The sequence below is a fragment of the Cervus elaphus genome, chromosome 32 (genome assembly GCF_910594005.1).
Source record: "Cervus elaphus chromosome 32, mCerEla1.1, whole genome shotgun sequence".
Lineage (NCBI taxonomy): Eukaryota > Metazoa > Chordata > Mammalia > Artiodactyla > Cervidae > Cervus > Cervus elaphus.
Genome location: NC_057846.1, coordinates 50,971,871 through 50,986,037, shown reverse-complemented (window position 1 = coordinate 50,986,037; position 14,167 = coordinate 50,971,871). Strand labels below are relative to the sequence as shown.

The 14,167-nt window shown below is 42.2% G+C and overlaps 1 protein-coding gene across 4 annotated transcripts in view; it reads right to left on the bottom strand.

Moving 5' to 3' along the window:
- The window catches only part of ZNF385D (zinc finger protein 385D), a 931,118-nt gene that overhangs the window by 83,139 nt on the left and 833,812 nt on the right, over positions 1-14,167 (bottom strand). The window lies entirely within an intron of this gene.

The window sequence follows — 14,167 nt, the reverse complement described above, 5'->3', positions numbered from 1 at the left end:
TGTTCAAATAGCCGAAAGTAGGGCGGGCTAGATTAAAACGCCACTGTGGCGGTGTCCTTTTAAAAGACGGCCTGAGTAAGAACTCCCATTCCAGACGACCTGCTCGTGCTGAGCCTCTGCCTCACTGCAGCATCCTGAAGTCCTCCTCCGCAGCAGAGTAAGTTCAGTGAAAGGGTCTTGGGAACTCAGAGGCTGGGCCATAAAAGCAATCAGAACTTCAGCCTGGCTGTCTTTCTGAAATGAAGATGTGCGAGGCACTCAGGGCATGCAAAGGCCCCCGGTAGGGCCTCCGGCAGACAGCTCCCCCACCCTGAGGCTCCAGCCAAAAGCGGCATCACCAACAGCCTGAGCTGGGGGTGAAGCAGGTCTAGGGACGGCTCACCGCAAGCTGCCATTTGATGGTAAGAACACAGGAGACCTCCCCCTCACACCTCCACCCAAGCAAGAACTGCATGCTGAGCCTCGGGATCATGAGAAGTTCTACAGCGTAGTACTGATACGATACTAGTAATACACCCAATACCATGGGAGATACACCGTCCCCTACATCCGAGCAAGTTCCGCTCTGAGAGCCCACACATGAGTCCCATTTGGTCATTAGTCCAACAAAGTTGGCTCAGCTGGTAAAGAATCTGCTCTCAGTGAGGGAGACCTGGGTTCGATCTCTGTGTTGGGAAGATCCCCTGAAAAAGGAAAGGCTGCCCTCTCCAGTATTCTGGCCTGGGGAATTCCATGGACCGTATAGTCCATGGGGTCACAAAGAGTCGGACACGACTGAGCGACTTTCACTTTTACCTTTGCAGCAAAGTTAGCCTGTGCTGGGTGCTGTGATTAGTCGCTCAGTTGTGTCCGACTCTGCGACCCCGTGGACTGTGGCCCGCCAGGCTCCTCTGTCCATGGAATCTTCCAGGCAAGAGTACTGGAGTGAGTTGCCATTTCCTCCTCCAGGGCATCTCCCCAACCCAGGGATCGAATTCAGGTCTCCTGCTCTGCAGGCTGATTCTTTACGGTCTGAGCCACCAGGGAAGCCCAAAGTGAGCCTAGACACCCAGCTAACACACTTGGCTAAATAGACCGTAATAGGTTCACAGTGCATTCTCATCTCTGAAAGTTCACAGCCGTGCTGATGGTAAATGACGTCAAGCTTTAAGTGCTTTGTTGTTGTTGCTGCTTTTAAATTTCAACAATACTTTTATTACCAAACTCACAAAGGGTTAACCCTTAACCCAGCTAACAGAAAAACTGCACCTCTAACAGGAACTGGGATGGAGGTGCGCACCTAATAAAGATTGTCTCTTTAACAAAAGCTTGTACACACACACACACACACATATATACACTCATCTGTGTAAGTATCTTTTTAAAAAAGCAAAATTCACCAGTGTTGGGAAGAAAACCCAGGGAGTAGGGCACATTATAATACATGCTTTATTTTTCTTTCTGGAATCAGAAGACAGCTGATAAAATTGAAATTCCTGGATGTGCAGAAGTTTACATTGGGTGGAATTCTGATGAAGACAAAACAAAGACTTTTTCAGGTTTTTAAGTAAAAGAATATATTCAGAAAAAACAACATCTAAATTAAATTAATCTGATGACAAAGTACCCACATACTGAGTTTTCTTTATAATTCTAAATGTGTTGTACCTGAAAAAAAATTACTTTGTCTATGAAGTCTCATTTGGTTTCTTTCCTTAATTCCTCTTGGCATTACAAAAGAAAAAAATTAATTTCCACAAGATGCAACTCAAAAAAACTGTCTTACCCTCCCCTGTTAATTGCAAGTTTGATAGAAGATGTCACCTTTACCCTTTTGAATAAAGAGGATATTAAAGTGAAGTTGCTCAGTCTTGTCCGACTCTTTGCGACCCCATGGACTGTAGCCTACCAGGAACCTCAGTCCATGGGATTTTCCAGGCAAGAATACTGGAGTGGGTTGCCAGTTCCTTCTCCAGGGGATCTTCCCGACCCAGGGATCAAACCCGGGTCTCCCGCACTGCAGGCAGACGCCTTACCGTCTGAGCCACTGGGGAAGCCAAGGGGATATTAGTGGGCAGAAATACTCAATGAGTTTTGCAGCCACGACAAGTAAATCATTCTACAGCTACTCCAACCACAGCTATTAGACTGGTGGATTTTTAGCACAAACACATACTGTGGTAAAAACCTTGAATTACCCTTAAGTAAGAAATTGGTTTTCACCTACTGTTTCAAAACCCTTTCTGATATCAATTCACCTTTCAGGGTGACGATTATCTGGTGATCCTTCCTAGGCCACAAAAGTTAACACATACTGGAACCTGGAAATAACTGAAAGACAAGCACAACATCACTAACATGCTTTTCCAAATATCTGGCAAATGAGAGATTTATGAAATGTTTCTACTAATGGGTAGGTAAATATTATTTCTGTCTCATTTCTCATACAGCCTTCTGTAAATTCCTTATTATGGGGATGTCAATAACTTACAAATTTATATGATGACATTAAAATTTTAAAAGCTATATAAATAAAAGCTACATTGTTTCTCCAGTTTAGGAAATTGTCAATTTTATGGAGCAAACTATTTATGACCATGAACTTTAGACTACATTATTTTTAACTATCATTGTATACTGATCTAAAATGTCTTAGTAACACAGGAAAAAGCGTGTATTTATGGACCCTGAATCAATCCTTTTTTAAGTGACTGGGTTTTCAATTACCAAAATTACTGCACTAAATATCACTTTAGTTGACTGAAATAATTAACGCACTTTTCCAAAGTGAAAATTTCTAGAAGATAATACATATCCTTGGACTGCAAAGAGATCCAACCAGTCCATCCTAAAGGAAAGCAGTCCTGAATATAGATTGGAAGGGCTGATGCTGAAGCTGAAACTCCAATATTTTGGCCACCTGATGCAAAGAACTGACTCATTGGAAAAGACCCTGATGCTGGGAAAGACTAAAGGCAGGAGGAGAAGGGGATGACAAAGGATGAGATGGTTGGATGGCATCACCGACTTGATGGACATGAGTTTGAGCAAGCTCCAGGAGTTGGTGATGGACAGGGAGGCCTGGTGGGTGCAGTCCATGGGGTCGCAAAGAGTCAGACACAACTGAGAGACTGAACTGAACTGAATACATATCCTACCAGACTCCAGTCCCTTCCACTGAAGGCAGACTTCTGGTATCTTATAATTTTGTATATTCATTCAAAAAAATTCACATTTGACGGCCCCAAAACCCTAGACCTTGCTTTTTTTTTTTCCTTTTGTATTAAAGTTCTGAGTTTTGATCTTGCAGAAAATTCTGTGTTGTCTAGCTAGCATTACAAAATCAGTAAACACAGAAAATGCAAGATTTAGATGGTTTCACATGCAGCTTCTAAATGAACTAATATAAATTTTACATAGAGGGATCAAAGATGCTTCTTTTCAATACACACAAAGCTTTTCCTGTCTGGCAGAATAATAAAAATAACAGAATGGTTTCATTAAACAATTGAGAATAACCAAAAGCTTTGGCCCTTAACTTTATCTTCTCTTGGAAGCCTCCACTCAGGTAAAAATCACAATAATGATGGGATGAGCTTAAATGTGGGCAGACACACAGGTCAGAATCTTTTAACAGATCCAAGATCTAATATGCAAAGGCAAATAATTTCAGCAGTACTCTTAGGGGTATTAGAGGGTTTTGCAAAATAAGAGGAACTCTCCTGGGTGATTTAGTAGTCCAGTAGCCTCCCAAATCAGAGCAGTGCTAACAAGGACGATGGGATTAAAGGGTTAGCTGCCCAAGAGGAGACCGCAGGTTGAAGGAATCAGAATGTGGTTCAAATCCCAGCTCTGCCTCTTATACACGTGTGGACCTCAGTCAAGTTATTTCACACTGAACCTGGTTTCTTTATCTGCAAAGTAAGAGTCAGATTCTTCCATAGCCTTTCTGCCACAGATCCGGGACAGCCTCCTCTCTACATACAAAGCGAAGTCTTTCTTGGGATGCATAAGCCAGATTCATTGCTTCTCCTCTCTGGGCAGCTCAGAAGCCACGTTGTTGGCTCTGAGAGTCGCTGGCCACTTTGTGGCTATCTGAAGTAGAACTTCTAAAGCACTTTGTTGCAGCCTTTTGTTCTCAATCCTTCTTTGAAGTGAAACCACAAGAGGACAGGAGCAAATATTGAGCATGCCCTAAAAGGTTTAAGTGAAATAGTTAAGGAGTTCTTTTAGGGATTGCATACCCTTGATGTGCACTTAGTAGTATTTCTGAACCGTCTACTCCCTTCCTATGAAAGGCTCATTCCAGTTGCTCTGGATGCTCGTGGCCCTATATTTGCTATTGTCTCCTGATGAATCATTTCCTACCCTGGATTATACTTTGGGTTTATTTCTTGTTTTCCTGAGCCAGACTGAAGACATCTTGCAAGGAGCACTCCTGCTCTGCACCTTACTTTCCACCCCTGCAGTTATCTTTAATAGTGAAAAAATATTTGAATACAAATGAGTGGGTATGAATGAATAGGCGATTCAAAGAACTAATAAGTACCCTAGAGTTCAAGCTGGTCAAGCTCAAATCTCTGACCAGTTCAGAGAAGGATGGAAAAGATTTTCTTCTCCATATGTTCTTCTACTTCCTGGGCAGCAAGAAAGAAATGCATTATTTTTTTAAAATCTGAATTTCATGAATTATACTACAGACTTGGTAAGAAAACAGAAAGCTGGGCAAAAAATAAGATAAGGTCCAAACGGGTCAGTATCCTGACAGCTACACATACTGCATCTTGACCTTCACGGTGGAGTTTGGCCAGGCACCAAATGTTATAATCTAAGGGTGAATGACTTGAGCAATCACATAACTACTGGCAAGGCTGTCTACAGACAGTCACAACCAAAGCAAAGCGGATGTTGGGCGCTGGCTGCATCGCCCGGACTCCACCCTATGCAGTTAAACACGCTCCCTGCCCTCAAATTTAACCTGATACCAGGGACACAATTTAGTTAGTGCAGAGTCGATCTAACTCAATAGAGCTTTTAAAAATGTTCTTAACTCTCATGAGAAACTGAAGTAGCAGGGAAATTAGGGATGAATCTGAATGCAATTATGATAATTAGAATAGCGACTTAATTTTATGCTGTCTCTGGGAAATGTTCAACTCACGGGTTGTGCATTCAAATTCTGAGTTAAATTGGTTAATATCTTTGATTTGCATTATAAAGTACAAGTAATAGAGTTCAATTAGTAAAATGTATTGACTCTAGGCATGGAAATGGTTACTATACATTTTGGGAGTGTGTTAGTTTTGACTGTTAAAGGAATTCCTAGGATGATATTGCTGAAATTAAAATTAGTGCATCACTGTTTATCGATGGTTTTATTTTTAAATTACATATGTATGCATATATTTGGCTTCACCGTGTCTTAGCTGCAGCATGTGGGATCCAGTTCCCTGACCAGGGGTCAAAGCCAGGCCTCTGGCATTGGGAGCACAGAGTCTTAAGTCACTGGACCACTAGGGAAGGCCCTATTTATTGACAGTTTTAATGTAAAACTCTCAGTGGCTGAATAAAGACATATGGGATAAAGGCATATGGTCCACCAAGCAGGTAAAATTTTGGTGGGATTGACAAGTAGGCAGATCCAGTTTCCAAAGGTGCTGGGACAGGGCTGACACAGAAGCCCGGATCTTTTTGCTCAGGTGTGTGTCTGTCCACGCACGTTATCATTGGCGTGTAACACATGTATCCTCTGTGCATGGTGATGCATGGGGTGGAGTAAAGTACAAGGGAGCACTTTTCCAAGCACCAGAATGTATAGGCCTTGCCTGGGATCCTCAAGTGATTTTGGTGGGGTGGAGCGCAGGAGAGGTGTGAAGGACTGTCAGAAATGGTCCAGGCAAGGGACAGACCATAAAATGTCCTGATGTGAGAACTCCCTGGTGGTCCAGTGGTTAAGAATACACCTTGCAATGCAGAGGACGTGGGTTTGATTCCTGGTCTGGGGACTAAGATTCCACATTCTGCAAAGCAACTAAGCCTGCAACTAGAGAGTGATGTTCCACAACTAATACACAACACAGTAAAAAAAAAAAAAAAAAATCTGATGCCATGTCTAAGAGTTTGGAATTCATAGAACATAAATGCAAGTATAAAATTTTTAATTTAAATATCTGTTTCAGTTTGTGTTTTACTAAGAATTCAATGGAAGCTTTATGCTGCTCGCCTGTAAGAAGTCTGCTGTGAGCATGTTTTGTTTCACATTTGTTTCACTTCCCTTACTAGTAGATATCAAACCCTTCACTTTTCCACTTTGGAGACAAAGTTCTCTAATGGTCCACGTGTTTTTTACACGTGCTCATTTCGTGTTCTGTCATATTTGATCACTGTTGAACTTTTCTGTTAGAGTTAAGAGTCTACATTAAGAATTATTAGTTTGCAGTTGAAATATTTTATCATTATATGAGCTCTGTGTGACGTGAGATGTGCTTAGCCACTTAGTCATGTCCTACTCTTTGGTGACCCCATGGACTGTAGCCTGCCAGGCCCCTCTGTCCATGGAACCTTCCAGGCAAGAATACTGGAGTGAATTGCCATTTCCTCCTCCAGGGGAATCTTCCTGACCCAGAGATCGAACCCACTTCTCCTGCATCTCCTGCATTGGCAGGTGGATTCTTTACCATTGCACCACCTGGAAAGTCCTTATGGAAGCTTATGTCCACTCAATTCCTAAGAGGAACATAAAAATAGGGAAAAAAAATCCCTCCATTAATTTAAAAAACACGCACAAGTGCACATGTAGACACAGATGTTTCCAGAAGTCTGACAGCTGTAGATGAAACCACTGGGAGTTATAATTTGTTCGTAAAATTCATCCAGACGTCCAGCATTTCATAGACGCTGTTAAAAGATAGGTGCTCAACTTTCTATTTAGTTTACAGATTTGCTATTTCTGCTAAAGGCAGCCGCGTGGAGCGTGGAAAGATACGCACACTCACACACAAGAAGTCAAGCACCCTGTTTCTTCGAAACAACAGAAATTGTGTCTATCTTGTCAATTTAGTCTTAATCTCCTTCCTATCAGGCACTCGTACCCCAGCCCCTGACCGCAGATGGCAGGTCCTTTGGAGATTCAGGTACACACAGCTCCACTCACTCATTATGTTTGGGAAGACAATGTGTTCCTGTCTAGAAGAGGAATTTTTTTTTGTGAAATTCTCTGATTCCAGGAGTGGGTTTCCGTAATGTATCTGGGTCAAAGCTTTTATCTGCAAAATACCATTCATTGTGATTTCCCCAGGCACAAAAGGGACAGACTGGAATATTGTTTGTGATTTCCACACCACCTTTAATGCAGAACCTGTCATCACTGATTCACACACAAGGATCCCAGGACCACTGTATTCATATAAGCATAAGGAGTTTGTGTGTGTGTGTTTCCTTTCTGAATTCCCCTTTTGTTTTAATCTCGCTAGAGATCTGCTCCCAGCACACTCTGCTGGTACTGATCATGCATCTTGATCAAGGAACACTCGAGAAAGTCCCTTTCTTTGACCAATCTGAAGCATGTCATGAGCCAGGGCTAAGAAAAGAAAAAACACTTAAGGCATCAGTGTTCTCACGATGGTACTTCAACTCCTCGCCAAGATGCTTGCAAAGGGGTCCTTTATTGCAGCAGTGATTGTCCCGGGGAGTCTTTGTTTGGGAGAATGGGTCAGAAGAGAAAGACCCCAGGAGCTAGTACAACGTCCACTCTGCCAAGAGGGGCGTGTGTACACCACTCCACTAGATTTAAGTGCTGACAGAAATGTGTCCGCTTACAAACAACTGCAAATTGCCTCTGAAAGGTCAACAGAGCCATGGCTTCATAAGCCACAAAAGCTTGCGCTTCTCTTCTTAAAGAAAATGTGCAATACTAATAATGAAGGCCTGGTGTAGTGGGGTATTTCAGGAACATGTATTAAAGACAGAATCTTGCATATTCACAAATATGTGTATAAGACATTTATATAATAACATACCATCTAATATATTCCATACTGTACTATATATACAAAGGTATAACACAGTTTCTTAAAGGCATGGCTTTCTGATGTCAAGCCCAGCCTGTATTCTGTTATAACTTTCAACATTTGGGACCTTTGTCTGAAGCCTTTGTCAAGAAAGGCAAACTCTTCCCATCATCCTTATGAAAACAGAAACAAACCTAAGTCCCACTTGTCCCTTGCCCAAAACTGTCTCTTTTCTAAATGACATCAGACTGGCTTTTCCTTACAGACTACTCAGCTACCCCTTTTATTTCCAGGTCACCATTCTCATGATTTGAGTGAGTGAGTGAAGTCGCTCAGTCTTGTCCAACTCTTTGTGACCCCATGGACTGTAGCCTACCAGGCTCCTCCATCCATGGAATTCTCCAGGCAAGTGTGCTGGAGTGGGTTGCCACTGCCTTCTCATGATTTAGATTCAACCTAAATGGAAAGGCAAAAAAAGCATGTGCCTGACTCTGCCTGCCACTAGGCCTGATGTAAACAGCAGGCTTGGAGAGGGTCCTGCTCAGACTATGTGACCTAAAAAAAACTGACTGGCATTCCCATAGAAGTTTTGTTTCCTAATATATTTATTTACAGTCATTGGCTAGCATTTTACATCAAACATCTTCTTTTTCATTAGAAAAGTATTCAACACTCTAAGTGTAAGTAATTTGAATTCCAGTAAATACATGGAATCAATTACTAGTTCAGAGTAAATAAACACTCCTTTGCATTCACAGACATTTTCAATAATAGATTCAGAAGTATTTCACTCTTGGGACCTTTGAGTCAGGTGAATACAACATCCTGGATGATAATTTTGGATTTCCCAAAAGAAAGGGGGGGGAGCGGGAATTGATACAAAGAAGATTGAATTGTAAGAGTGAAAAGGGCAAATTTAACTTGTAACATAGTAGCTTTACCTAATAAAAATATTTGCAATTTTCTGAGACTTGAGAGAATTATGTGATAGAACCAGGGAGAAAGGTTCTCAGAGGGTACCAAGTAGATGTGCTACGTGCTGTATGCTGGGCTCAGGTGCTTCAGTCCTGTGTGATTCTGCGACCCCATGGACTGAAGCCCACCAGGCTCCTTGGTCCATGGGATTCTCCAGGCAAGAATACTGGAGTGGGTTGCCATGCCCTCCTCCAGGGGATCTTCCCGACCCAGGGATTGAACTCATGTCTTCTGCATCTCCTGCATTGGCAGGTGGGTTCTTTTATCACTGAGCCACCTGGAAAGCCAAGATGGCTAATGTAAATCTAAAATCTCAACAAACTAATTAACTCCTGATTGATAGTCACTGAAGGGACAGTAGAAATGTCAAATCTTCTTTACTTGCGTTAACTGAAGAATCTCAAAAGAAAACAACAAACAGGAAGTAAACTTAAGGAGTGAGACTTGACCATTATGAAAACCTGCAACTCTGAAATTCTCTGAGCAATATCTTAGAATTCCTTGGATTAATGAGAATTATTGTACTTTCATGGATTCAGGTATTCAAAGAACATCCAAAGAGTTGCTTTAATTCAAGAACAAAAGAGAAGAACTGATTGCTTCAAGTTTTCAAGCTATCTGTTATATAAAAGGGCTCTGCAAAGAAAAAAAGGATAAGTAAAAGGATCATAGCAAGTATGTCCTCTAAATGACCATGTCATCTGGAAACAGAAATAGACAAGACATAGGAATTATATTTGAGCAAGAATAGGATAGGGGAGCCAGGGGGTATGGATTCTTATGGGACTTCATAGGCAGGAGGAAGAAGAGAAAAGTGACCCACTTTCCAGGGAGAAATTTAGAACAGTATAAGAAACAAAGGTGCAGGGGGATCGTGTCTCTAGTGAAGAATACTGCAGGGAAATAACAGAAAAAACATTTGAAAAGGTAGGTTGTGGTCAAACCACGGGGGACCATGAGGTCCAGCACAAAGGTTCCTTGCAGGTTTCTGAGCGGGTTGGCGCTCGGACTTTACACTGTCTCCTGTAAGTGGGCAGAGGGTGAAGGGTGCGGTCGTCAGGGCCCGGATGGAGGCAGCTGGACTTGCACGTAGCTAAGGCAACCGTAGGGCTTCCCTGCTGGCTCAGATGGTAAAGAAGCCGCCTGCCAATGAATGAGACCCAGGATCGACCCCTGGGTGGGGGCGATTCCATGGAGAAGGGAATGGCCACCCACTGCAGTATTCTTGCTGGGAGAGAATCCCATGGACAGAGGAGCCTGGTGGGCTGCAGCCCGAGGGGTTGCACAGAGTCGGACTCGACTGAGTGATTAACACTTTGACTTGAAGGCAAGTGTAGGGGTAAAAACAGAGATCCATGCGGCCAGGAGACGGGGAGAAATCATGCTCGAAAGGGTGAAAGACGCTTTCTCGGAACGTGAGGGGAGGGCGTTCCAACCACCAAGTAGACGCAGAGACTGGGGCCGGAGGGAGCGGCTACGGCAGCCGTTAAGATTTCAGATCTACAGGCTGCGGGGCTTGGGAAGACAGAGGGGGAGAAAGCGGGTGGGGCGTGGTCAAAGTTAGGCTTTTTTTTTCTTTTTCTATTTTTTATTTTTATTAGTTGGAGGCTAATTACTTTACAATATTGTAGTGGTTTTTGTCATACATTGACTTGAATTAGCCATGGATTTACATGTATTCCCTATCCCGATCCTCCCTCCCACCTCCCTCTCTACCCGATTTTTTTCTTTTTTTGAACCTGTAAAACAGAGGTGCTGCCAGCCCACCCAAGTGAGTGACCCATAAGCCACAGAGGTCAGGTCGGGTCTTGGGAGGACAAAGCTGAGACGCGGCCGCTGAGACTCGAGCACGGGGCGGTGGGAGCCACGGTGGGAAGTGATGCTTCCTTGCTCACTATTATCTGCCTCCCTTCCCGGAGGAGAAGGTCTCTCCCCGCCCTTTACAACCAGGCTCGACCATGCGACTCACCAGTGAAAGCGACAGAAGAGTTACGTGTCACTTCCACTAAAGAACTGTAAACGTCTACTGGTTCAGCCCCTTCTCCTCGCCTCTTCCAAAGAACTGGTGATGCCCACGTAGTGACGGCTCCATCAGAGGGACAGCACGGCTGCTACGTGGGGTGGGAGAGCGCCCACTAGTGGCTGGGTAAGCGGTGGGGTGTTACTGCAGTATCACCTAGCCTAACTAACGGATAGATTATGGAATAAATAAGAGTGTCCAGAAAGGGCAAGTAAAGGAAGACCCGGGGGTGATTTCCGACGAGACTTAATCCAACAAGTGTGAACTGTCATTTCACAGAAAGAGTCAGCGGAGTTACATTTCCCAACTTACTTTAAGTGTAAGTTCTCAATACTGGGATTACTTTTTCTGTATTAAGAATTTGCATCAACATAAGGGAAAGGATAAATTAGGAGTTTGGGGTTAACAGATACACACTACTGTATATAAAACAGACAAATAGCAAGGTCCTACTGTATAGCACAGGCAACTATAGTCAATATCTTATAATTATCTATAAAGGAAAGAATCTGAAAGAATATATATATGTATATATACACACACGTATATACACCTGTACCCTTGAAACTAATACAACATTGTAAAATCAATTATACTTCAATTTTAAAATAAATAAATAATTAAAAATCCTAAAACAGTTACTAGATCAGACAAAGTTGAAATATTCTTGAAATAGTCTGTAATGAACAGTAATCACCCTCCCATACCAACAATTCTGCATTCCAAATATTTTTTAAAATTTTATTTTTGCTTGTAAATTTTTCTGTGTTAAATTCACCAGTCTAGCACTCCTCATTAGATTGAAAGAACTAAAATCAGGCATTGCTCTCAAGGAGTGTGTTCTTGCCTAGCAGCAGGGGAAGAAGGCTTTCTGGGAGCCACTGGGGGCTGATCACCGGATGGTGTCTACTGCTCACCATTGCAGCCTGCAGACTGAAGGGACGGAAGAGAATTCCAAGATCAGGAAGTCAAGGGACTCAGAGTTTAGCCAGCAGATCATGTCAGATATTTGTTAGCCTAAGACAGCAATTAAAACCCATAATACATGATATAGGGATTTCAAAGGAACTATTTGTCTAAATTATTTTTTAATAAGTAGATTTGGAATAAGAATTTGTTTTTCATGAGTATTCTATTTCCTGTATTTCAGAGAATCCAAAGCAATTTTTAAATTCAAGTCCACGCCACTTCTTTCTGGTTTTTTGCTTTGCTTTGTTTTGTTTTTCACTATTGTTGCCCAACCTTCTCTTAAGATTCTTGTCTATCAAATCACTGTTCACTCAAGCATTTTTTAAAGGCAATTGGTTTATATATATATATATATATATATATATAATTAGTGAAGGTGATTTAACCTTTCTATACATTTTATGCATGCATAAATCACACACCTCGGTACGTTAAGCAAGTTACAATTTGTTATTATTAAAACATACAGGGTCCCTGATTTCTGACTCTTCTCTCTCTCTCTCCTGCTTCCATGTATTTAAGTATTCTAAGAAACTAGCTCAGAGACCCATTGTGTTTTTAGAGCTGTACCCCTTTCTAATCAGTATGAACACCCAGACAGTAATAAAAGGACAGCTAAGAGCTTTAAGAAAACTCCCGTTTGCCAGCATAGGTGCCTTGGATTCATACTGCAACAAAATGGGATGAGAGTCTGTAATATTCCAAGAGCTTTCTGGGCTACTTTTCACAGGTAGTTTTGCAGAAATCCCAGGGAAGGATAGCGTTTGGCCTAAGACATCCGGTGAGTGTGCTGGGATTGTCAGTCTTTCCACCTGTATAATCTGTCTCTTTGCAAGCAGAGGCCCCCATAGGTCAGAAAGGCAGTGCCGTTCCAGACGTCCATCACCTCCTTCTTTTGGCTTTAAGATATTGGTACTAACTTTGCAGACTTTATTTTCCCTCTGGCTTCTAAAATTTTCTTCAGCTCCAGCTAGAAAGGGCCCTTCACCACTTCAGCACCACTCCAACCACTAGGTCAGTCTGGTATCTCCACTGGGAGTCTATTTTATGTTGGCTATTTCCCACTACCCAACCCCAAGTAGTTTTCACTCATCCTCTTAGAAGACAGAGCCCTGATGGCTGTGATCCTTCCCATTCTAGGCCCTAAGGTGAGGGATGGAGGTATGCATTCACAACTCATTTATGTAACAGAGATGAACTCACCAGGGAGCCTTTCTTAAGCCTAAATGAGCAGCTCTACTCAGCATGTATGTATGTATGTATATATATATACACACACACATACATATATGTACGTATATATACATGTGTGTATACATATATGTATGTATATATATTAAATGGAGCTCATTCTCAGTGTAGAGGGATTTTTTTGCATTTTAAAGAAAAGCCAAAAGTAACTCAAACAGCCTTTGATAAAAATGTCTAGGAATAGAAAAGAGCAAGCAAAAATTTACATCAAACTCTGGACATCAAACTCATCTTTTTATATCAAATCTTTTACATCAAATTTACATCTTTATTATTCCTACCTACCATTATTTTGTAAATGAAATATAGATCTTTGTGGTGAGCATGGCTTTAGGGAATCCCAGTTTGTGCCCAAATATCTGGGAGAAAAATGACACTCACTTGCTTCATGACTTCTCCTACAATCCCCAAAATAAGGCAGTGAATTTTCAATTAACAGAGAAAAGGGTAATGTTTTCCATACAAGGTCTTACATCTGAACTAATATGATGGTATGATTCAGCTCTTACTCAGACCTTCAAAGAAATGAACATGACAATTTTTTTTCCTTTTATATGTTGGGATACAAAATTGGGTGAATCAGAGTATTAAAAGGGTGAGAGAAAAGGCAGCCAACAGTTTACTCAGCACCCACACCCCGTGAGACCCGGGGCCCGGGTTCAAAGGCAACAAGAGGTCCCAGCTTCAGAGAAGGCACAGGGTCCTCACAGAGGAGGCAGACTGCATCCACAGTGATGCTCACGTGAAGCATATAAAATGCATTCTGGGGACTCAGGGGAATGCCATCACCCCTTACAGACTCACACAGGAGCAAGCATCTCTGCAGACCCTCTGAGGATGATGTGTATGTCTCACGGGTGTACCTTGTGTAATAAAGCTGCTTTAATCTGTTGTGTTCATTCACTGTTGTTTTTATATTTTCATCAGCCAAGGCCAGCAGATCTCTTCCAGGTAAGACATTACC